The sequence below is a fragment of the Podarcis filfolensis genome (assembly GCF_964270895.1).
Source record: "Podarcis filfolensis genome assembly, chromosome: 3".
NCBI classification, from domain to species: Eukaryota; Metazoa; Chordata; class Lepidosauria; order Squamata; family Lacertidae; genus Podarcis; species Podarcis filfolensis.
This window is the reverse complement of record NC_139606.1, coordinates 52,894,129-52,917,109: the sequence shown is the minus strand read 5'-3', so window position 1 is coordinate 52,917,109 and position 22,981 is coordinate 52,894,129. Positions and strand designations below refer to the sequence as shown.

General features: G+C 40.0%; 1 long non-coding RNA gene across 3 annotated transcripts in view; it reads right to left on the bottom strand.

Annotated features, from left to right (window-relative positions):
* LOC310760351 overlaps positions 1 to 22,981 on the bottom strand; it is a 611,207-nt gene that overhangs the window by 324,491 nt on the left and 263,735 nt on the right. Inside the window, exon 3 of one of the 3 annotated variants that reach the window (XR_014546910.1) lies at positions 3,958 to 4,007. The exons of the other annotated variants lie outside the window; for them this stretch is intronic. This is a non-coding gene — a long non-coding RNA (uncharacterized lncRNA). Of the gene's footprint in view, positions 1 to 3,957; positions 4,008 to 22,981 lie in introns of those variants that run through there. 3 annotated transcript variants of the gene reach the window in all.

The following is a 22,981-nucleotide window of genomic DNA, read 5'->3' as shown; positions in this document are numbered from 1 at the left end:
GTTGTTAATCATGTTATCAACCTTTCTTCACTTCTTTTGAGTTTGCCCGCCTATTTTTTTCCAATGTTATTGCTTATAGGATTACTTTAGGGCAGCATTTGGATTTTATTATTATTAGAATGGAAGGTGGCTGAGTGGTACAAGTTCTCCTGTCACCACTATCCAAATGGTCAAGGGGAGAAAACTCAAAATCTTTCTTTCCCCCAGCTCTCTCCTTCTGAACAAAATGTCAGTGGAAATAAAATAATCTCACATCATTAAAAGCAGTGACAAAGTACAGGCTACTCTCTCCAGAGAATGCTGCACAAGGTATTGGATACAGCTGCCCTCAAGGAAATGAAAATTGTTTATAGAAATGGCTGTGTACACCAAGCCTAACTTTTGCTTGTAAAAGTACAGTAAGTGTGCCTGATGTGTTTTTCCATGAAGACACATAGGTTTGGCTCAGTGTCACTTAGGATATGTTTTGCAGTCATTTAGGATAGAACAGATTCGTCACATAGTGACTTTTCCCTTTCATTTTCCTCAGGCTTATTTTTGTTTTTGTGAAGGGGCCTCCACACAGAATATACCTTAACAGTGAAATCCTATACATATCTACTCAGATGTAAAACCCCCCACCCTGTGTTCAAGAGTACATGGTTCCAGGTAAGTCTGTATAGGAGTGGAGTTTTCTCCCCCTTCAAATGCTCTCTGACAGGGCCTGGGACTAAATTTTTAACTAAGCTGGGGAGGGTAGCCAACATGGTGCTGCCAGATGTTTTTGGACTCCAGATCCCGTCTGCCCCAACCAGCATGAACAATGTTTGGGGGCGGGGCAGGATCTGGAGGCTGATCCCTCCATTCTGATCCTGCTGATCATCTATCCTTGATTTAAATAATGTATTTCTTCTCATAACTATGTGTTACATTTGTATTCCACTCTTCCCCTATGGGGCTTAGAAGACTTTATACTCACCGCAACACTTCCCTGAAGCCTCGAGGCAGGATAAGGATTTGAACTAGTACTTTGTATGTCCAAGAAAAGAACTTTATGCACTGTATCAAAATGGCTGTCCACAAAATAAAGCCTTTCTGTTAATGGACACAGCCCAGTTCATGAAACAGAGGGAGCTCTTCCTAAGTATGCAGCCTTTGTCACCTGCATTTTTACACACATGCATCGTTATTTAGAACTGAGTGGGTCATGATGTTTTTACTTTTATCTACAGCACTGTGCACATAATCAGAAGCTGCACTTACAAAACAAATGAAAACATAAGTAGTCCTAACAACATATTAGTCTTATATTATAATTGCATATAGTGTAAATTCCTGCATATCTGGGAATGTTTCATAGGCAAGAATTTCACTTGTGCCATTTCTCAAGACTTCATTGTACTCACTCCTGTATAAAAATTAGGATGTGACAACTGCTCTGCAAAAAAGCTCAGAGACTGAAGGGAATAAAAGGATAAATGACCATAAGGCAAAGAGACCGAAGGATGACAAAGACAGCTATAAAGTTCCAGTGTCATCCAATCAGTTAATTCAAGGGGCCCATGACCTTCCAGTCCCAGCAAAATAATTCCATAAATCATGCAAAAGAATATGGCGTAGCCAAGTCCCTAAGTTTGGGTGACAGAGCAAGTGTCAGAGCTGTGAATGAGTTATTGGATTTATTGTCCCAAGAACTTGAAAAATTCATTTGCCGTGTATAGTATGACACAATGTCAAAGATCAGATGGGTCTAAACCCATGGAATAAGCTGTTTATTTCACTGCTGAGGAAACAAAGAGGGACATCAAGGGGAAAAAAGAGGCAGTTTCTCTGGAGGCAGATACTTCCCAACACTTTCTGTGGCTATAAGCCATTCAGAAACAGCTTACTAAGGCAGATCTGCAAGACTTCAGATCTACAAATAGCTGAATAGACCCTTATTTATATAGCCAGGTCATTTGTGACCCAAGCCAAACTCAGCCTACCAAGCAAACATGGGCACCTGCCAGGTGTTTTTTAACACCTGTTTTTGTAGCCCCAGGAGACAGCAGGAATAGGAGCTTTATTATATATGAAAGATGGACTTTGTATGGTTCATCAGGTCACAAAAGTCTCCCGTCATGTGCGACTGAAATCAGCCAATGTAATTTTGTCTATGTTTGAGACTTATCTGACTTCTGGAATCAGAGACCCAGAGGTTTTTATGCTGAAAAGTTTCTGGCACCTTCTTCTAGTTGCTTAGTGGCAAGATTCATTGTCCTATTTAGCAGCTGGTCATATGACATCTTCAGAATTATTGTACCTCACAGCGTCAGTACTGTTAATTGTAAAGAGAAGGCATTAATCTTATGATTTGGTTCTTTTATCTTGGCTTCAGTCAGACTTCTAACTTATCTGTTCTGAGACAATTCTGAGCATATTTTTGAAACACGCAAGTTGGCTCAGGTACAACTGCAAAGCAGGAATATATTTTCCCTTCCCCATATTTCGTATGTGTTGCTCCACTTTATATTGCTGAAGTGTTATTTAAGCATCAGGTGTATAATCCTCACAAGACCCAATTATAGGTAACATTTTGCTAGTGCCAATATCTCAGATGTATAGTAACACTTCGTGATTTGACCTTAAAGCAACATTTCTTAAAATACAACTTCTTGAACAAGTCTAATGCATCCAGTGCATGATTCTGCACTCTTATTAGGCCTATACATAATTAGAAAAGGCCCTGCCATTCTATAGGATTATTGGAGTTGAGTATACACTGTTCATTTTCATTTGATACTGTTACTCATGTATAGTTCCAGTGGCTAATTTTGAGAAAAACATTCAAGTTTCCTTTATGCTGGAAGACTTACTTATTCTAATTAATATGTGGGTGATGGTGGCTCCTCTGGTTTATTTTTTAATTGGATACCTTTATATGGATGTTTCTGGTGTGATCCTTGACTCAGGTCAAACCCTGTCTCCTCCTTTGACCAACTGGTACAGACACATCCTTAGAAGCATTTACTTATCTATGTAAACAATTTTCATCTCACTATTCAGCTGAAATACAGATCTCAGAGTGACTTACAAATACCAATAATAAGACTTTCCCTGCCCTGGTGCTTATAATCTAAAAAGCACAGGTCACATCCAATGCTAACCATACTTAAGTATGGGTTAATCTCCCCATTTCTTATTTTGCCACTTTTATTCAGTACGCTTTAACCTAGTACATGCATTTAGTGCACACATTACTTGGTTGGAGAACTGGACTGCAAAATTCAGAGGAGTGTGAATTTCTCTGAATGGCTGCATTTTGGCTTGTGTGTTTCAAAAAGTGCAGATTTGGTAGATTCATCTTTAAGCATGAACTAAAAAATGATTTCTCCTCCATTCCTTCTTAGAGTAGACCAGCTGAAATTAACATACACCTCTAACTTAATTTCATTTAACTTTAGTAAGTCTATACTAAGTCAAACATAATTGGAGACAACCTCATGACACAAAAGGGAATAGAATTGGACCTTTAATTCATCAGTCTCATTCTTAACTTTTCTTTACTTGTTTCTTGACTGATAATTTGACTCATGGTTTTTCTTTAGTGCCTAACAGCACAATCCTATGCCTATGTACTCAGAGTGCAATACATATCCTTCTGGATAGATATGCATGGGATTTCAGTGTAAGAGAAGAACACTGAGACAAAAATTCCTCTGTTATAATCTCACTTTAACATCAAACCAAATCTACTAGTGATGTGAGAACAAGCCTTAAATTTTTAAACTTCACCCATTGCTAATACAAGCTATTCAAATGGTTTTGAGTACAGTGGTACCTCTGGTTACATACTTAATTCGTTCCAGAGGTCCGTTCTTAATCTGAAACTGTTCTTAACCTGAAGCACCACTTTAGCTTAGCTAATGGGGCCTCCTGCTGCTGCCGTGCCGCCGCCGCACGATTTCTGTTCTCATCCTGAAGCAAAGTTCTTTACCCGAGGTAATATTTCTGGGTTAGCGGAGTCTGTAACCTGAAGCGTATGTAACCTGAAGCGTATGTAACCCGAGGTACCACTGTACTTAAAAGATGTAGACTTACTATACTTATTATTTTATTTAAAATATAAATTTCTAATTTCTAAGATTTCTAAGCAGTATACCCAAAGGAGCATCTCCACCCCCGTCGTTCTGCCCGGACACTGAGGTCCAGCGCCGAGGGCCTTCTGGCAGTTCCCTCACGATGAGAAGTGAAGTTACAGGGAACCAGGCAGAGGGCCTTCTCGGTAGTGGCACCCTCCCTGTGGAACGCCCTCCCATCAGATGTCAAAGAAATAAACAAATAACTGACATTTAGAAGACATCTGAAGGCAGCCCTGTTTAGGGAAGTTTTTAATGAATGGTGTTTTAATGCATTTTTAATCTTTTGTTGGAAGCCACCCGGAGTGGCTGGAGAAACCCAGCCAGTTGGGCAGGGTATAAATAAATAATTATTATTAAATTATTATAACACAAAAGTCCGTCACAAGGTGGCGTGCACTTCTCAGTAAAACTTATAAAATCATAGCCCTAAAACACTTTAACATGAACAGTTCAAATTAATCCTAGGGATTGCAATTAATTAAAAAAAGAGTGAAATTTTAAAAGATTTTAAAGTTTAAAAAGAAAAACTAATAATGATGGATCCCACATACATTTCTAAGGAGAATGTGGGGTTACCACTACCAAAGCCTGTTCCTGGTACTCATCAATCTGACATATTTTAATAACTTGCCAGAGATCAAAGCCTAAGACATCAATCTTAATGTCTGGGAGGCATATGGGTGGAGGTAGGCCTTCAGGTAACCAGATCTCAAGCATTTCAGGATAGAACTGGATATATATTTTTTTCAGCCTGAGCTACTCATTCCCACATGGGGGCTGCAGCTAGTGGTGGCTTTGGCCAGGAACTAAGGTAGGCTCAGAAGTGGATGTGCCTCTTTTTTTTTGGACTATAGGCTACATTCCAGTCAGTCATACAGTGTCTGGCAGTTCTACACGCAAACTCAAATGCACACATTTCTCCATGTGGGCAAGAAAGAGGCATCATCACACTTAAAGGAGGACACATTCCAGTTTACAGAAAAGGGGGGACTATTTGTCTGTTGAGAAAACATTGCTCTCATGTCAGAATAGTTTGCTGTGATGTCTGTGACCAATCCATGTGACCAGGAAGCATTGCCCTCATTTTAAATCACATTTGTTTGCCCTCAGCCTCTAGGTGGATCTCACTGGCTATCTAGCGCTGTAATGTTATCACCTGTACTTGACTTGGAATACTCTGCAGAGAAGAATGAAGCCCTAGTGATGTCATCACCATTCTTCTCTGGGAATGCTCTAGTCTAGCGGGTAAAATGAAGGCCAAATCAGGGGAGGGGAAAATGGTACTGAAGCAGTAGCAAATAGAAGAAACTATGACAGTGAACATCTTTAAAGAAAGATTAGCATTTGCTTGTCCAAAGGTTTTAGAGGAAAATCTTTTCTCCCTTGAAACACTAAACTTGATCCCAAAACTGAAACAGGTGAAAATTCTTTGCAGCCTATGTGGGGCTGTCACTAAAAATGGTACCCCAGTGCTAAGTCCATACTTTTGAGATGTAAAATGCACTTTCTCTCTTGCAATATGTTATCATTACATTGTACATTTCTCTACTCCCCTACTGTGAGACCATAGAACCTTTATGAAACAAATGTCTCTCTACAATTTGCTTTAGTCCTTTTCCCAACAGATTTACTCTACAATGTACATAGCAATGAACATTAAGTAACAAATTTAGGGCATGACTAAGCCAAAGAGAAGACTCCCTGGAAAAGACCCTGATGTTGGGAAAGATTGAGGGCACAAAGAGAAGGGCACAACAGAGGACGAGATGGTTGGACAGTGTTCTTGAAGCTACCAGCATGAGTTTGTCCAAACTGCAGGAGGCAGTGGAAGACAGGAGTGCCGGCGTGCTCTGGTCCATGGGGTCACGAAGGGTCGGACACGACTAAACGACTAAACAACAACTAAGCCAAAGGTAAGCATTTTTAAGTCCCATGGATTTCACTGGACCGCATTAAGCACATGGTTAACTCTCCTGTTGAAATTAGTGGGGCTTAAAACTGCCGGGGTTTGACTGGAACTTCAGTTGAAAAAAATTATCCCCTACCCAAGAACATTTATATTGTACATAAGCTCCATGGGTTTCAGTATAACTTACTTCCAAGAAAGTGTGGATCAGAGCCACAACTGTTTAAATGCTCTTGGTGGTTGCTGTAAGTTGTCAAACAGAGTTAAATATTCATTTCCTCCCCTGGGCATTGTAAGGGGAGAAAAGGTCCTCTACCTAATTGGCCTTGGCAGTGTAACAGCAGACCTGTTTCGTAGGTCTGACAGTATTTCACTAGACTCTTGTCACTGGTAATTAAATTTGTCTTAGAACTTAATTGTATGTTAAAAATGCTATTGGAAAGGGATGAGAAACAGCTTGTGCATTATCTTACATAATATGGAACAGGATCAGATTGGATCAATTCTGTATCATAAATATAAACTGTGATGTGGGAATCAATCGTACAGCATACTCTTTCCAGATTCCCCCCACCCAAGGGTACAGGGATATCATACACACAGTTTTCTTGGCCGGGTTAGAACCAGAACATATAGGTTATTTCAAAGGTTAATGTTAATTATATGGGAGGATTGCAAAGAAACTGCACATACCTGGAACACTAAGAAGTGTAGCAAAGCAGCTAAGAGACTAAGCTAAAAATCAAGAAGCTATCAGCTTGAATTTCACCTCTGCCTAAACTTGCTCGATTGCCCTGAACAAGCTGGTCTTTCTCAGCTTCTGCCCTTCATCCACTGGAGGTGGGGGAGGTTTTTGGTTCACTTCACAACTTGGAGTGAACCTCGCTCATCTGTATCCAATGAATTATGCTTGGAACATAGACATATGGATTAGATTGCATGTCTACAAACTCTTCTAAGCATTGTTTGTTCCAAGCTGACTACAAGAAAAAGGAGAGGTGGTCTGAAGGTGTTCTCGGCCATTTTCCCTATCTTTTAAAACTATGTTTACTTGTTTGTAACATTTGGGAAGTATGGTGCCTGCCACACTCATTGGACACTTTTGACTAAAAAAGTTCCTGGAAGCAGCAGTACATTGTGATGTAAAAAGGTGGGCAGCCACCTTTTTCTCTGGACAATTACTCAGGAAGGGGTGGCACATCATAGTCATTTCAAGGGGACCTCTTAATCAATTTTTTAAAAAACAAATGTGGCAAGCAATACACTTTCTACTCTACATTTTATTTCCCTTCTCTTGACGTGCTTGGTATTCTTCAAGTATGCTTAGATTTAGGCAATGAACTTAGAAAATTTAGGATTGCAGTCTTAGCAATCAAATTTGTAACAGTGCAATTGGAACAGTGCAATTGTTCTCAGTTCACTGGGATATCTTCCCAGGTAAGCATGTCTAGGATTTCAACCTAAATTCCATTTATAGCGACGGGACTTAATTTCGAGTATAAAGTAGGATAAGGTTGCAAGTTTTATTATGTATAGACACCTTGGGGTAGTATGCAACTAAATTTCACTTAGAGTAGACCTATATAAATTAATAAACATGATTCAGCTTCAGCTTGGCCCATTTATGTGGATATACTCTAAGTAAGCCCTAATTGTGGAATTGAACATAGTGCTGCAGCAATTGTTCAGCTTGCCAGATGGAACAATCCCTCTCCTCCCCCCCCCCCCGCACTGTTCTAGAGGGTTCTCCCAACACTCTCCATACAAAATTTGGGGGTGGGGTATATGCGGGAGGAGATGGGTGAAAGCCTGGTGTGTACTCCAACTAGTGAGAGGCAGTTGAATCCAGCCCAAACAAATTAAATGTTGTACATAAAAACCACAACATGTTTAGCAGAGGGAAAAGGAACTACATTGTCTGCACAAACACAGAGTACACATTAAAAAGCTGCTCTCTTCAAAAAGGCTTATGTCCCAAATACAGAATGGAACCTTTCAGGTATCCTTGGCCCTTTTTCGTGAAAAGCACATTTATATTAAACTAAGAATTTCCTGCTTCCATTCATCTACTATCAGTAAACAAGACCGGTCAACTAAGCTTAAACTGACATCTGGGGAAAAATCTGTGCTGATGTCCATGAGACTCTCGCACAGTTATGTACTTCTGAGTCCCATCATAATAATTTGCATAGAATGGTCATGATCCAAAGTTCTTCAGAGATCTGGATGTCTGTATATAAGGAGCAAACACTGCTTGTTCAAGGAAGAATCCTCCTCTGTAGTTCAACCATGCATTCAGGATCTAAGAATTTCCTGACATTAAAGAGAAAAAGGGGAGAATCTGGTACCATGGAGCTTCATGTGTCCACTGACATTCCCAAGTGAACATGTTAATTAATTAGCACAGAGGGGCAAATCAAGTTAGGAAAATGGGGGTTGTGTCTTGATATGGATAGCAGTAATTTATTTATTTTTTAAACTATGATGCTTCACATATTCAGTGCCTTTGTCAATGATAATCTCACCAGAACGCCTCTGAGGACTGAAAGCTGAAGAAATGGAAGTTTGGGGAAAGCAGACTTGAAATAGATGGACCACGGCTGAGAAATTTTCTCTGGAATTAAAAAGATTTCATTAAAAAAGCATATGAGTATTTTAAACAGGGAATGGGCCAAGAGGAGGGAAGAACTGTTCTACTGAGACCAAAGGCAGAATGTGCTGAGGGACTGATGACATAGCAGATAACTACCAGATGTACTGGGGTTGACCCAGTGGACTGAAGGAATTGATATTTGAGGGTCATGAGTTATAAAACTGAAAGTACAACAGTTCTGTTCCAGCTCTTTCTTGTTTCTTGGCATTTTTCCCCATCTAGAAAATACTCTTAACAGTGAGAAATGTGTACAATTTTCCGTCTCCCCTCCAGTTTGTGTATATTCCTCTTAACCTCTATGTCTATAGCCTTCTTCCTCTAGAAGGTTGACCTATTTTTACTCTAACTGCAATCCTCAAATCACTTACTGTACACTAAATGGGACTCTAGAGGAATCCTGTCTGAAGTGAACATGGCACCTTAAAATGAATGGCTTGAAGACTGCAGCCTTGATCATGGGGGCAGGAGCAGGGGAGGAAACATTACTGAAACATCTCTGGTGCCCAAAGCTGTGCTGTTATTAAGATACCAGTTAAGACTTTATTACTCCCTTCCTGTTCTACAGCAGTGTCAATTCCAGAAGAAAAGTAAAAGGGAAAAGAAATTGTTTTTGGAAAGTACTATATTAGGAATCCTCTTAACTATGATTTGTTGCCCCATTTGGTTCTAGGGCATACAGATGAGCCTGATGGCACAAGCTCCACCTGCCTGGGGACCAAGACATTTTTCTGCCTGAAGCAAAGGGCAAGCCAGAGCTTCTCTTCCCCTTCCATGTATAAAAAAGCTGACTGGACTAGTAGTTGAATCTTAATTCAGCGCTGACATTGGGATAGCATACTACACTGCACCTGATTCATCAGGTTAGTTGAGGGATACACAGCTATGTCCTTCAATAGTGGGGGATGGATAAAAGGCTCAGGACTCATATTTCTGGAGGAGCTACTTCCAGTGCCCTTTAGCTTCTGAAATGGTCAGCCCATGCAGCTTAGTAATAGGGGCAGCTGCTGGGGCTTGTGGCATCAGCCCCTGCTGTCCAGCTGAAGACTTTTCAGTACACAAAAGAAAACTTCCCCATTTCTTACATGGAAAATTCCAAGACAAGGGCAATTATGAACCTCCATAATTCCTCAGGGTATTTTGTTACACCCAAAAGTTCAAAAAGTTTTGAGTTTTGAAAGTCCCTTTGGGTTGATAGAGATCTAAGAAATAGAAATAGCATGATTTGGGTGATTTTTATTATTACTTTACTAATCAATAGAGTGAGCCAGCTGGTAGTGATTGTTGCAAACAATTTACCAGGGCTGAGAAACATTTAGAGAAGAGTCTTTGTTTAATTACACTTGTATTTGGAAGAGAAGTATCCAGTCTGTTGCCAGGCAAACCCCAGTATGCTAAAGGGTTTTGGGTGTTCCCCCCCCCCCACATACTGGATGTGTTACCTCTGAAGATCTCAAACATTTCAGTAGGGGAAGAAGGAATCATTGAGATACTTGCAAAAAGTAAATTAAAGCATTTTGTAGATGAATAGCTGAATTATTTCCAACAGTTAAACATTGACTCATCATCCCTGCTCTGGATATGTAGCTTTGGTGTCTTGGCTTCCATTTCAGTTCTTTGACTTCACACAACTCTTAGAAGACAAAATGACAAGCCTTTTCACAAGAAGAAGAACAAATATCTAAAACAATGACTAAACAGTCCTGAGTCAGAAATTGGAAAGAAACCCAACCAGATGCTTTATTAGTGAGAATGCTCCAACACTTCTGACTTGATAAGCAGGACCTGGGCAATATTTTGCAAGGTTTCATCCCTCCTTAAAATAAATTGTATTAAGATTTTATTATAAGATTTTTTTGTTATCAATTATAAATAAAAAAGTGGTACAGAGAAAATGCATAAGAAGAGGATGGGTAAATCCTTATCTCTTGAGATAGCTTATTTCACAGTACTGGAGTGAAAATAAAATGGAAGAAGTCCCATATTGAGATCCTTAGAGAAACAATGGGGTACCAATCTAATAAATGAATGAGTGATAAAAAATAAACACACTGTGGTTCAAGGCAAAAATGTGGAAGATTTGCCAAAAGCAAGGCAGATAGCCAGCAGAATGTTTCATTATCTCTACACAAAAATAAAACTAGAGTCTGGTTTTGTGAATTTATATGGTGCTGAAAATTTTCTTTTGACACTTCATTGTGATCTTTTATACGTATATCTCAGTGACCTATCCACATTAGGCAACAATATTCACTTTTAGCTAGAAATTTTACTTTAAAAAAATAAAAATTGAAAATGATTTTCAAGTAGACGTAAGAGGTAAAGCAACATAAAGTTAATAGATAGCTTAATAGTGTGCATTATTCATCGAAGAAACAACGCCCCAAAGAATTGCTAACAACAATAATGGAAAGAGTTGCTTCTGGACTACATCCAAGCAAATTAGTAATAGCCCACATTAGGTACTTGGCCTTCCTACATAAGCTGCTGTTTCGAATAAAATTATTTTTGGAATTATGAAGACGTTCAGAACAAGAGTATTTGTGACTCTTGCATAACTGTTTTTCAAGAATTGCACAATACAGGTTCAGAGTTAGGGAACAGTGGTCTCCCGACAACATGATGCTTTCTGGGACAAGGTTATCAGGATAGTTTAATGATGTCAGACCCTCCAAGTGTCGTTATTTTCCAGAGACAGTCCCAGATTTACAGAAGCTGTCTTGCTTTTCCTTAAGACATCCCTATTTTCAGAGAAATATTGGAGGGTATGGAATAAAATATCCCCACTTTCATCGAAGAAATGTTGGAGGGAATATAATGCCTGCATCATCATCATCGTCCATTGGATATAGAATTGGTTATATTTATATCCGTTAGAATTAGTGAGATAAGTTAGTTGAACCAATAGCCTGACTTGTGTTCCTAAATTACGGTAATTCCATACTGAAAAACAAGGAAGTAAAAGGAGAAAACCTTTCCAGGAAAAATTTTCCTCTTCCTGCCAAGTATATAGTAACAGGTCTATATACCACTAACCTAACTGCACTTGAAATTAAATGGTGCTGTAATCAAATGTATTAAAATTGCAATGTAACTAATTTCCTTGCTACATTTCATTCATCTGAACTATATAATGCTGATCTTTCACTTGTGGTGAAAATTGTCAACAGGTGAAGGCCTTTCAGTAATGGTAAGATGAATTACCTTTGCATTAGAGATTCAATTATGCCCCTCTCTTGTGTTTTAGGTGCTAGTGAACAAACCATTCATTGCTAGCACATCCTAATTGGCACCATAAGAAAACCTGGACAGCTTAATCCTCAAAGTATTTTTCCTGGCAGTAGAGCCATAAATCAAACTGCTAAAAGCGTTTGGGTGTGATACAGAGAAAGCTGTGTGTGCCCACAATGAAACCAAAAAGTGGTTGGAACATATAACTTAAATCTCATTGATTTCAATGACACTCCTGTGGGTTTTCTTTTCTCATGATGGTGTCTGGTCTGATCTAAGTAGTGATTTTAAACATGTGTCCCCAAGGAAGCATTTTTGTAGTAGATCCAACTGGTTAAAATACTAATTAATTCTGTTTGAAGGATAGGGTTCATCAAATAAATGGTCAGTTAGATTGTACTGACTGTTGATTGAAACATCCTTTCCTTTAATATCAGAATGAAAGAGTAATTTTAAAAAATGTATATTTATATCAGTAGTATGCCTTTTCCATTTTTAATTTTTTAAAAAATTGAAGGGGAAATTTGTTTCAAACACACTTAACAGTGATCCTATGCATTTATGCATCTCAGAAAATGGTTTAACTAAAAAAATCCAATAAAACATTTATAAATATAATTTCTAGGGCAATGCATATAAATATTGGGATTTAATATTTTAAAAGGAGTGTTGGAAGGGGAAGGATTTTAATAGGTTCTGATAAAACAAAAATCCTTGAAGTGGCACTTTGAACTTCATGCACATTTGTTTAGGATCAGGGTCTGATTGGAATTAAGATCCATTGAATTCAATAGAAGATGTTTTCTAACACATTTTGGATGGGATCTTCTGGTGATTCATTGCTAAGTCTTGATACAGCCACATCCTGTGCATGGGGCGACTTTGCTCAGCAGTACAGGGCTCTCACAGAGTGATTATCACCTGCAGGATCTTAAAACACCTCAGGGCTCAGGGCCATTTTGCCCCTTGCAAGTTTCTCACCTGCCCAATCTCAGTGTTAGAGCCTCACTGGGATAAATGGCTGCTGGTTAACAGCACTGGAAATTGGCCCCTGGGTTGGGTTTTTTCATTTCACCTTTTTCCTCAGTGACTTATAGTATGGCTTATTTAGGTTAGGCGACAGTGGAGCTGTGTATACTTGAACTGTGTATGCCGGTACTTTGATGGAAATGGCACTGGGCAGGATTAGCGCTGGTGACTCCCCAGGAGGGAGACTGGCATTTCAGCATTGGCTGTTAGAATGAGGAGCTGGATCCTTGCCCTGTTGCCATGCCAACCCTGCTTTCCACTACAGTCAATAAAGATTTGGCCGGATTTCGCCCAACCCCAACAGCTTCTTGAGTTAATTCAGTTATCACAGGGCCACAGAATGTGCCTGCCAGGGCAATGCAAATGTAAGGTGACAATGAGTCATTAAGACTGAGCCAAATCATCTCTATCATTCATTCATTCGTTTGTTCACTTGAGGTGAAACAGGAAGTGCTGCCCTGCCCATCCTGCATTGGCGCTGATTCTGTGGAGGAGGTGGAGGCAGCAGCAGAGTGCTGCCTTGGGAGCTTCCACTCCTGAGGTCACTAGGCTCATGATTGTTCTGGGCCTCCCATTTTATATACTTTGGAAATAGTTTACAATGCATTTTCTCTAAAATATGCATTTTTATATGCTTTCTCCCCTGCAGAATATTAAACCTTAAAAAAAAACTCATTTTGCACCATGATTTCTTCATGGGCAGGCCACATACAGAAGATTACAGAAGTCAAATATGAAGGGTTGCAGGGGAACCTTTCTGCCTGGGAAGCAGAAATCATCGGTTATCCACAGCAGATCACATAAATCCAGTATACCGTCTTCCTCCCACCCCAGGTATAGAGTACTGGGTCACTACCTAATCATTACAAAGAGCTGCAGACAGAACTAAACTAAACTATAGACATAGCAGGCAGGCAGGTGTGCTTAACCCTTTTTCTGTCCACTTTCCCCATGCCCTCCTCACATGGTTGCTTTCTCCCCATAGGAGGCTTTGAATACATGTTTTCTGCATAGCTGTCAACTTTTCCCTTTTCTTGCAAGGAATCATATTCGGAATAAGGGAATTTCCCTTTAAAAAAGGAAAACGTTGACAGGTATGGTTTTCTGTGTCACTGGGAAATCAGATGGAGCTGTGGTTTTCAGGGGTAAAGCAGTAAACCTGACAAGATCTTTGCTGAATAGTGTGTTGTAGCCCAAGAGTCATAATATGGCTCTACCCAGCCTAGTGCTATTTATAGCAACTGACAGAACCTCTGCAAAGCTTCAGAAAGAAGTTCTTCCTAACCCAACTAATTTGAGGTCCTTTTCAAACTGAAGATGACAGGGATTAAATTGGAGATCATACACAGGAAAAGCACATATCCCCCCCCCAATTATTCCCACCTCTTATCTTTAAGAGGATTATGTCCATCTGATTAATCAGTTATCAGAGAACCTTTGTTTTCACTTCATTGCCATAAAAAGTGGCGAGAAATCCATTTCTCATCATATAGTTGGACATTTGTTGAAAGCTGAAAAATGAAATCTGCTCACTGTGATACATCTGAAGCCACTGATATTTTTTTGCTAAAACATTTCCTAGATTAAACTATCATTTATTTCTTTTAGTCGTTTATTAAAACATTTCTACACTGCTTTTCATTTACGAAAAGAAATACCAGAACTCAATAATAAAACTTAACAATATCCAACAAAATAATCAGCAGTAAAAACAGCAAAAGAATCACAATGGCCAGTATTAATTATATTAAGGGCCTAGTGGAACCTAGGTGATCAAGTATATCTTCAATTGGTAGCACAAACACCCCACATCTGGTGCTTACTTGATCTCAATGGGGAGACCATTCAGCATGTCCATTTAGATTAAAAAAATATGAAACCAAGGCCAAGGGGAAATGTTCATTGTTTTAAGAGCAGTTCGTAATTGTGTTGCCAACAGCAACAGTTCTTTTACTGGATCCGAATGCAGTGGCCAAAACAGATGAGCCTGATTACAGGCGGAATAAGCAATGTTTATGCCCCTTCAATTGCTAGGATCTCCTCAGAACAGCAATGGATCAAGTCCTATAACATCGGTCTATGCTGAGATTTGTGGAGGAGAGTTTCCAAGCCCCTTTTATATATTACAAACCTAAACTTTCTTACATTTAAAGCACTATGGTGCCACTTTTAACAGTCATGGATTTCCCCCAAAGAATTGTGGGAGCTGTGGTTTGTTAATAGTTTTTAAGAGACCTCTATTCCTCTCAGATGCTACAATTCCCAGAGTTCCTTGACCATTAAACCACTCTGAATACTGTACCTATCAGCACCTTTAAACTACAGTTCCCTAAATGTTTTGGGGGAAGCCACAGCTGTTTAAAGTGGTATCATAGAGCTTTAAATGTATGGTGTGAATGTGGCCTAGTTCCTGATTTTTTTTCTGGGTTACTTTGAGGTGACTTTCCCATGGGCTTGTGTGTGCACGTGAGCTATGTATGCAATTTTTCTTTGAACGTATCCTCATATAAGGGCACATGATATATATTTATCTTTAGCGGGGGCTCATTGAAAACTTCACATTTTCTCCCACCTCTTAAATAATTCACTATATGAAAATTACATGGACAGGTCACCTCTTTGTGGCATTATCACATTAAAAATTAACATGTGAATAAGGCCTCTGGTTAAATATTTTCTGAAAGCAGTTGTACTGTCCTTGAGAACATATGCTTTCATTTATTTTTTAAAAGTACACCTCTGTCTTCCAATCTCTTGCCTCTTCCTACCCTGACAGTGCAACCTTTATTGTATTTTACTTAAACTATCATCCTGCTGAAGGCACAACTTTCCTGAACTGAGATAGCCTCACCATTTCTGCACATTGTTTTTATTTAAATAGCCCCAAGTTTCATCCTCACTTCTCTTTGATTGATTGATCTGGCAAGCGTCTGTACACCAAATGGTGTCCAGGGTGACTAGCAACATAACAAATGCAATAAAGTACAATATATTAGGCTTAATAAAACACTAGGAGAAAAGGCAGGGAAAAGATCTCTGAAATCAATAAAAGAAACAACTGGTAACCTGTCTCCCCATATTCATGGTGGATAAGCCTATCAGTGGCTGCTAGCCATGATGTCTAGGTTCTGTCTCCACTGTCAGAGGCAGTGCGCCTCCCAATACCCATTGCTGAGAAACACAAATGGGGAGAGAGCTGCTGTGCTCAGGTTCTTCTCGTGGGATTCCCATAAGAATCTGATTAGCCAGAGTGCTGGACTGGATGGGCCTTTGGACAGGCACAGCACAACACTTTTATGTTCTTATTAAGTTAAGGGAGAGGACCCCTCTTGTGTGAATGAAAATGTCTTTGCCATGCAGCAGAAAGTAATCAGAGACAGCAGTGCTGTGGCTTCCTTGGTGAAAAGTTTCATCATCTGGGGGAGAAAAGGCATTACCTTTTCCTCCACAATTCCATTCCGTTTCGTACGTGCACATTCATCTTGCCACTGAATGTGTGAAATGCCTTCAGATGAAATGATGTGCTGTCAGGTATTATGAGAGCTTTTGTCTATGGCGTTTGATCTGCGAGTTTCAAATATGCAAGTCCTCACTTGACGGTGCTGTTACTGAAAATGCTGTTAATGCTCTGATGAATTATGAGTTCCCACAATGTCAACGCGCTTCTACAACTTAATGCTAAATGCTTGTTTAAAAGGAATGCCTTTGCTTTATGCTTATAAATGGAACCTATTCATCAAAGTTGCAACTGCAAGCTTTGTTAACTATTCCATTTACTTGTTTATTTCTTCAGTATCGACGGGCTTTGAAATTACCGGTAGTTCTGAGATGAAGTATGACAGTACAAAATGAGTTAGTTGTCTTTTTTCAAGGAAAGTAACTCCAGAAACTAATGAAAACACAGCAGTGTGTTAAGAATGTTACAAAACTGGACTTGGAGTATCTGTGATGCTTTCTTATTTGGATATCTACAAGTCTAACCTGAAACTTTCCATTGTCTCTCAAGCTAGTATATCCCATGGTTTGTTTACAGCCTCCAAGTTATACTCAGAATAAATCCAATAAAATTAGTGTATTTAAATTACATGTTAAGGTAAATAGATTTCAACAAATCCACTCCTAGTGTGACTTACTTTTGGTACAACTCCTTGTTTTTGATGTTAAACATGTAAGAAATTGTGGGATCTTGTGAAGGAAATCCTATATTATTATTATTATTATTATTATTATTATTATTATCCACACCTACCCTATTCATGGTTCGAAAGCACATCAAAGTGCAAGTAAATAAATAGGTACCACTCCGGTGGGAAGGTAAACGGTGTTTCCGTGCGCTGCTCTGGTTCACCAGAAGCGGCTTAGTCATGCTGGCCACATGACCCGAAAGCTGTCTGTGGACAAACACCGGCTCCCTCGGCCTATAGAGTGAGATGAGCGCCACAACCCCAGAGTCGGTGACGACTGGACCTAATGGTCAGGGGTCCCTTTACCTTTACCCTATTCATATTGACATTTCTTGGGTTAACCCTTTAAAATGCTGTGTTTCATCTGTTGCCTTTCATCTTCACTTCATAACTTTATTTTCCCTAGACAGCACTATGGCTTACTTTTCATATAGGACTTGACTTTCATTTCATTAATCCTAAACACAAGTTATTGGGAGCGGAAATTCCCCATACAACTTTAGAAAGCTGCTAGAGCCAAAGAGCCCTGGCAGGCAAAGCACTGCAGCCATTTGGCCTGCCTGCTCAGTCCCTAGGCTGTGGGCATATGGTCACAGATGGCACTACCAACCATTTTCGTTTTCCCCACAGTGTCCTGGAACACCCAATGCAGTGTCTTCCTGAGCACTGCAGAATAATTAAAATTGCCCCATCCGAGTCCCATTGCTGAGTTAGCAGGGGCTAGGAGTCTCCAAGGAACACTTGCCTGAGAGCAGAATCCACACACAAAGTCAAGTCTGTTCCGAGGGTTGGGCAGGCAGCAATCCATGTAGTCACAGACAGTCCAGATGCCATGGGATCCAGATGATCACAGAGCCAAGGGTCCAAATGGCAAGCAGAAAGGTAGGGCCTGGAACCACAGGCAATGTTTCCTGCATCTGAATGCTGCTGAGAGCTCTTTTTAAGAGGGCTGGAGCCAGCTGGTTCTCATCAATGTCAGCTGGTTCTTACTAGTGCCTTCTCCTAGTGCCCTTGAAGGCTGATCAGCTGCAGGTGGAGCCACTCCACCTTCTCCCCCTTCAGGCTGCTGTTCTGCAGGCAGAGCTGACTCTTTATATATACAGTGTAGTATCAATGCTTGATAATGATTTAATATTTCCTCTGAGAAAAATCTTTCTTATGGAAGTCCTAGAATTGTAGATCCCGGGGGTCATCTAGTCCAACCTCCTGCAATGCAGGAATCTCAACTACAGCATCCATGGCAGATGGCCTTCCAGCCTCTGCTTAAAAACCTCCAGGGAAGGAGAATCCGCCCCTTCCAAGGGAGCTTGTTCTGTTGCTGAGCAGCTCTTACCTTCAGTAAGTTCTTGTTAAATAGTTTCTTCTTGCAACTAATAAAAAAGTTACTAGAAAAATTGGATTCTATTTTTAAATACATATTTAAGAACAAATGACTGTCCTATATGAAGTATGTTTAGCTTCTAGCAATGCAAAAATTGGAGAAGTGGGGATTGTAGAGCCAGGAATGTAAGCATTCTACTTTGTCAAAACTCCAGCATAGGTTGTCAAATCCAAAATTGTTTTGTTTCCACCCCAATCAGAACCTGGTTTCAGTCTGGATTCCAAGCAGGGTGGAATTCTACCTCATCTCTAATGGCTTACTACATTAAGAATTTACAGCCAAAAGAATTCTGTCTCAACAAAAATCGTTCATTTTGATTCTGAGAAAATATTGCTTCCATCCATCAGTTTTTTTTCTTTTTTCGTTTCTTTTCAACTCTGCCATTCTATTTGGACAAATGAGCTTGTACTCTATTGATTACTTCCTGGGGTAGAAGGGATAAATGGATCACTCTTCACCCATTTTCATGACCGGATAAAGTAGTTATATACAGTAGTACCTCAGGTTAAGTACTTAATTAGTTCCGGAGATCCGTACTTAACCTGAACCTGTTCTTAACCTGAAGCACCACTTTAGCTAATGGGGCCTCCCGCTGCTGCCGCGCCGCCGGAGCACGATTTCTGTTCTCATCCTGAAGCAAAGTTCTTAACCTGAAGCACTATTTCTGGGTTAGCAGAGTCTGTAACGTGAAGCGTATGTAACCTGAAGCGTATGTAACCCGAGGTACCACTGTATTGAGACAATATATCTGAAAAGCTGCAATGTTTGAAGCATTAAGAGTGGGATAGACACGTTTTAAAAGGCACTGCCTTTGCTACGTCACTCTACTGGGCTCCAGCCTGCTGAAAGTAAAGCACACTTAAGTGTTATTGAAACCAAGGGAACAAATTCAAAACTGATCTCAATAGGGCTTTTTCAAAGGTAAGTGAGCAGAACGTTGCAGGCTATTACATAACTAACTTTCTCTGGATTGGGGCAAGAGTGACTAGGAATTTACACAGCCACAAAATGGACAAGTGACATAGAATCTGATAATTCTCTTGTAAAAAGAAAACAGAACAAGTTTCTAGCTCTTGTGTAAATGTTTCTCTTAAATGCTCATACCAATGCTGTGGTGCTGAAACATGAAAGAGGGGCAGCAACAGAAGAGCTATATGTGTCTTAAATAGCTCACCATCAGACAGCAAATATCCAGCTTTAATTTCTCATTAAGGGAAGTGCATTTCTCCTTGTTTGGAGATTGCTTGGCAACGTGCACTGCCTAGGGTTCCATAAGGAAAGAAAGGCAGGGTGCAAATGTAAGAAAATAGAATAAATAAAGCAGCATTTTCACATTATGATGATGATGATGATGCTTGGGCCATAAGGCTGTCTGCATGCTGCATGTTGTTATATAGAGGGTTAAGGAACAGCATCCTCAATCAGACTGAGCAGGGAGAGGAAGTCATGGTCTGCATCTGCAAGGAACAGAAAGGAGACAGGCTGTGTGTTGCTTCTCTTATCTCTGTGAGGAAGTCAGTTTGAGTCAAGATGGTATTAATTACTACTACTGTTTTCTGTCTGCAGCTCCAAATGTGGTGTTTTTTTTTTTGCAAGCATGTCACCAGTGGATGTGTGCGCCCACTATTGCTCATGCTTCAGTCCCCCTGTTTGTGTCCCTTCTCTGAAAATGACAAGCCACAGGTAGAGCTCAGGTGGAAAGAATAAAAATTGCTTAAGGGTTTCAAAATCATCAGAAAAATATCAGATTTACACCCACATGCTGCTGGAAAGAAACAATAACCACAAAACCTGTGTGAAGGAGAGGGAAAGAACACAACTACCTTTCTTCATAGTTTAAATTCAGAGTTGTCCATTTCTAGCATGCTGGAAATGTGTGCACTGGCCTTCTGAAAAGTACAGTTCAGTTATAGACATTTCAGGAGGCTAATGAACATCACAGTTCAGGGTGTCTGCTTGAGGCACCTCCAACCATGTGAACGGTTGTGAATCCATTTGATTGTATGGGCAAATGTTGTCTTGTGAGAACCTAGATTATGTTTGTCACTTGTACGTAGTACTGCTCAAATCCTAATGTAAATGCGGTCGCTTTAATGAGTAAAGCACTGCAGATTCAATAGTTGGCAAATTGTGGTATACTGTAGAATGTAGTCGTCTTCATGGCTAGAGAAAGTAACTACACTGGTTGCCATCTCATTTGGCAGCCCCGTAACTGGCCAAGGAATGTAATGGAAAACACTGTGATGGGGGGAGGAGTTACAATAGCTTGAAAGACAGTATTACATTAACGAGAAAGAAAAATGTTCTTCATGTGAGTGGTATTGTGCTGCCTTCCTTGGAGGGTGAGGAGCTAAGAGTCATTAAAAAAACAAAGTAGCTAACAGTATGCTCTGTTGTGGGTGTTGCTGAGCATGACAATATCATGAGCTGCCATTTAGAACAGTTTTTCTCAAGCTTGGGTACCCAGACATTCATGAACTACAGTGCCCATGATCCCTGGCCACTGACCATGCTGGCTGGGAATGATGGGACAACACCAAGGAACCAAGTTTGAGAAAGGCTGATCTTGGTATTCTGACCCTGCCACTGAAATCTCCCCAGATGGGTCAGGTTTAGCCTGTCCTGTCCACTGACTGTGCTTGCCTGTGAACTTTTGTTCTGGCCATCCAAAATAAAAAGTGAATACTTAATATGTTAGGCATAATGGAAATATTGGAGGACCAGTCATCTGACTTCTGGTTGGTGGACCCTTCTGTACTAAGGAACATTTTCTTTCATATATGAATAAGTGCATTATTTGGTACCAAGGAAAATCTCTGACTGAACAGGGAGGAGGCCATTTTTGTGAATGCTTCCTGCAGTCCAAACATCGCCCCTTATTTTTGCCAGTAGGAGCATCCTGTGCAGAACTCCCCTTAGGGAAAGCAGCCACTAGCGGGAGCAAACTCATTGTCATGTTTCTGCAAAAATTAGAGTTTGTTGCTGCTAGAACTGTTTGAACAATAATCTGAATGCGTATATGCATCTGGCTGTGTGTGTGTGTGTGTGTGTGTGTGTGTGTGTGTTTTGGGGGAGTTAATATTACCACTGGCAAAGCCCCAAGTATTCAGTGAAAATCACAACGCATCCTTGTCTATAGTGCTTGCTTTCAGAGTGGAGAAAGGTAGCTAGAATGGATCAGTACAATGTCTGCACACTACACTCACTGTGGCATATCTTTACCCTGAAAAAGTCTTTTCCCATCAAATGTAATGCATACTACAGTAAGCATTAAATAAGCACATGTACTCATATATTAAGTGCGCTGACTGGAACTGTCATTTCATGTACAGTCAGTGTAGTGTAATAATCACATATTAAACAGAATGCAGTTTTCCTTTCCTTGCATAGACTCCTAGCTAGATTTCTGCATGGATCAGGACTGTTGAAAATCCTGAAGACAATGTAGGCATAATTAATATTACAAGAGTTTTTCTGGAGTTGATTTTTCTCACCAAACTGCCTCCCGGAGCTTTGGATTGATTTTTATAGAGCTCACCAGATAACAAGATAGCTAGAATGATGCTTCCTCAGGATGCTCTCATGTTGAGTTTTGTTTTCAGATATGTATGCCTCTGTAAGCAGCCCGCAGGAGAAAAACCTGGAGCTCAAATGCATTTTTCTGTTGTGTGTGGGAGGATGGGAATTTTTTAAAAGAAAATTCTCCTTACAAATTGGCTGGCAAAACTTTAAATGCATACCATCTTTCCCATATATGACCATTGCTGATATAGGACTTTTAAGTAGGTGGTGGTGGGGAAATAAGATATAAACGTATTTGACGTTGGCCAGGGATGGATTCACACACCACCAATTTAAACTAGCCAGTACCTCCCTGCAAAATCTGTTACTGTCTCTGGTCTCCTCATCAGCCTCAGCTTTTATATTTTTCTGTTGTGAACCGCTCTGGGATCTTTGGATTAAGGGCAGTACACAAATAATAATAATAATAATAATAATAATAATAATAATAATAATAGTTTATAGTGCATATGGGAGCTAAGTTCAAGGTGCTGATAAATGTTGTACAAAGCCCTATTAGAATCAGGATAGCTAAAAGCAGTGTTATTTTTCTATAAAAAGAGGTGCCAGAATTCACCAACACCTCCTCTTAGAATGGCAATGGCGCCCACCTGAGAGGTGCTAGAATTCACCTAAGAAGTGCCGGGACTGAGTTCCGCCAAGTCCCAGCTGGAAAAAAGCCCTGGCTAAAAGATAAACTCATCCCTTATATACCCAGCCAATAACTGTGTTTTGCAGGGGAGAGCACCCTACAGAGACTATCATATCAAGAGACACCTACTCTTTCAAATTATCCCCCATTATATATCGGACAAACGCAATCTTTTGGAGACTCTTTTGGTCTTTTGGAGACTCAGACCTTCAGCAAACCTAAGTGGTGGCTGTTATCCTAGTTGGTATCTGTAACAGTTCTGAAATTGATTGATGTATGTAATTGTT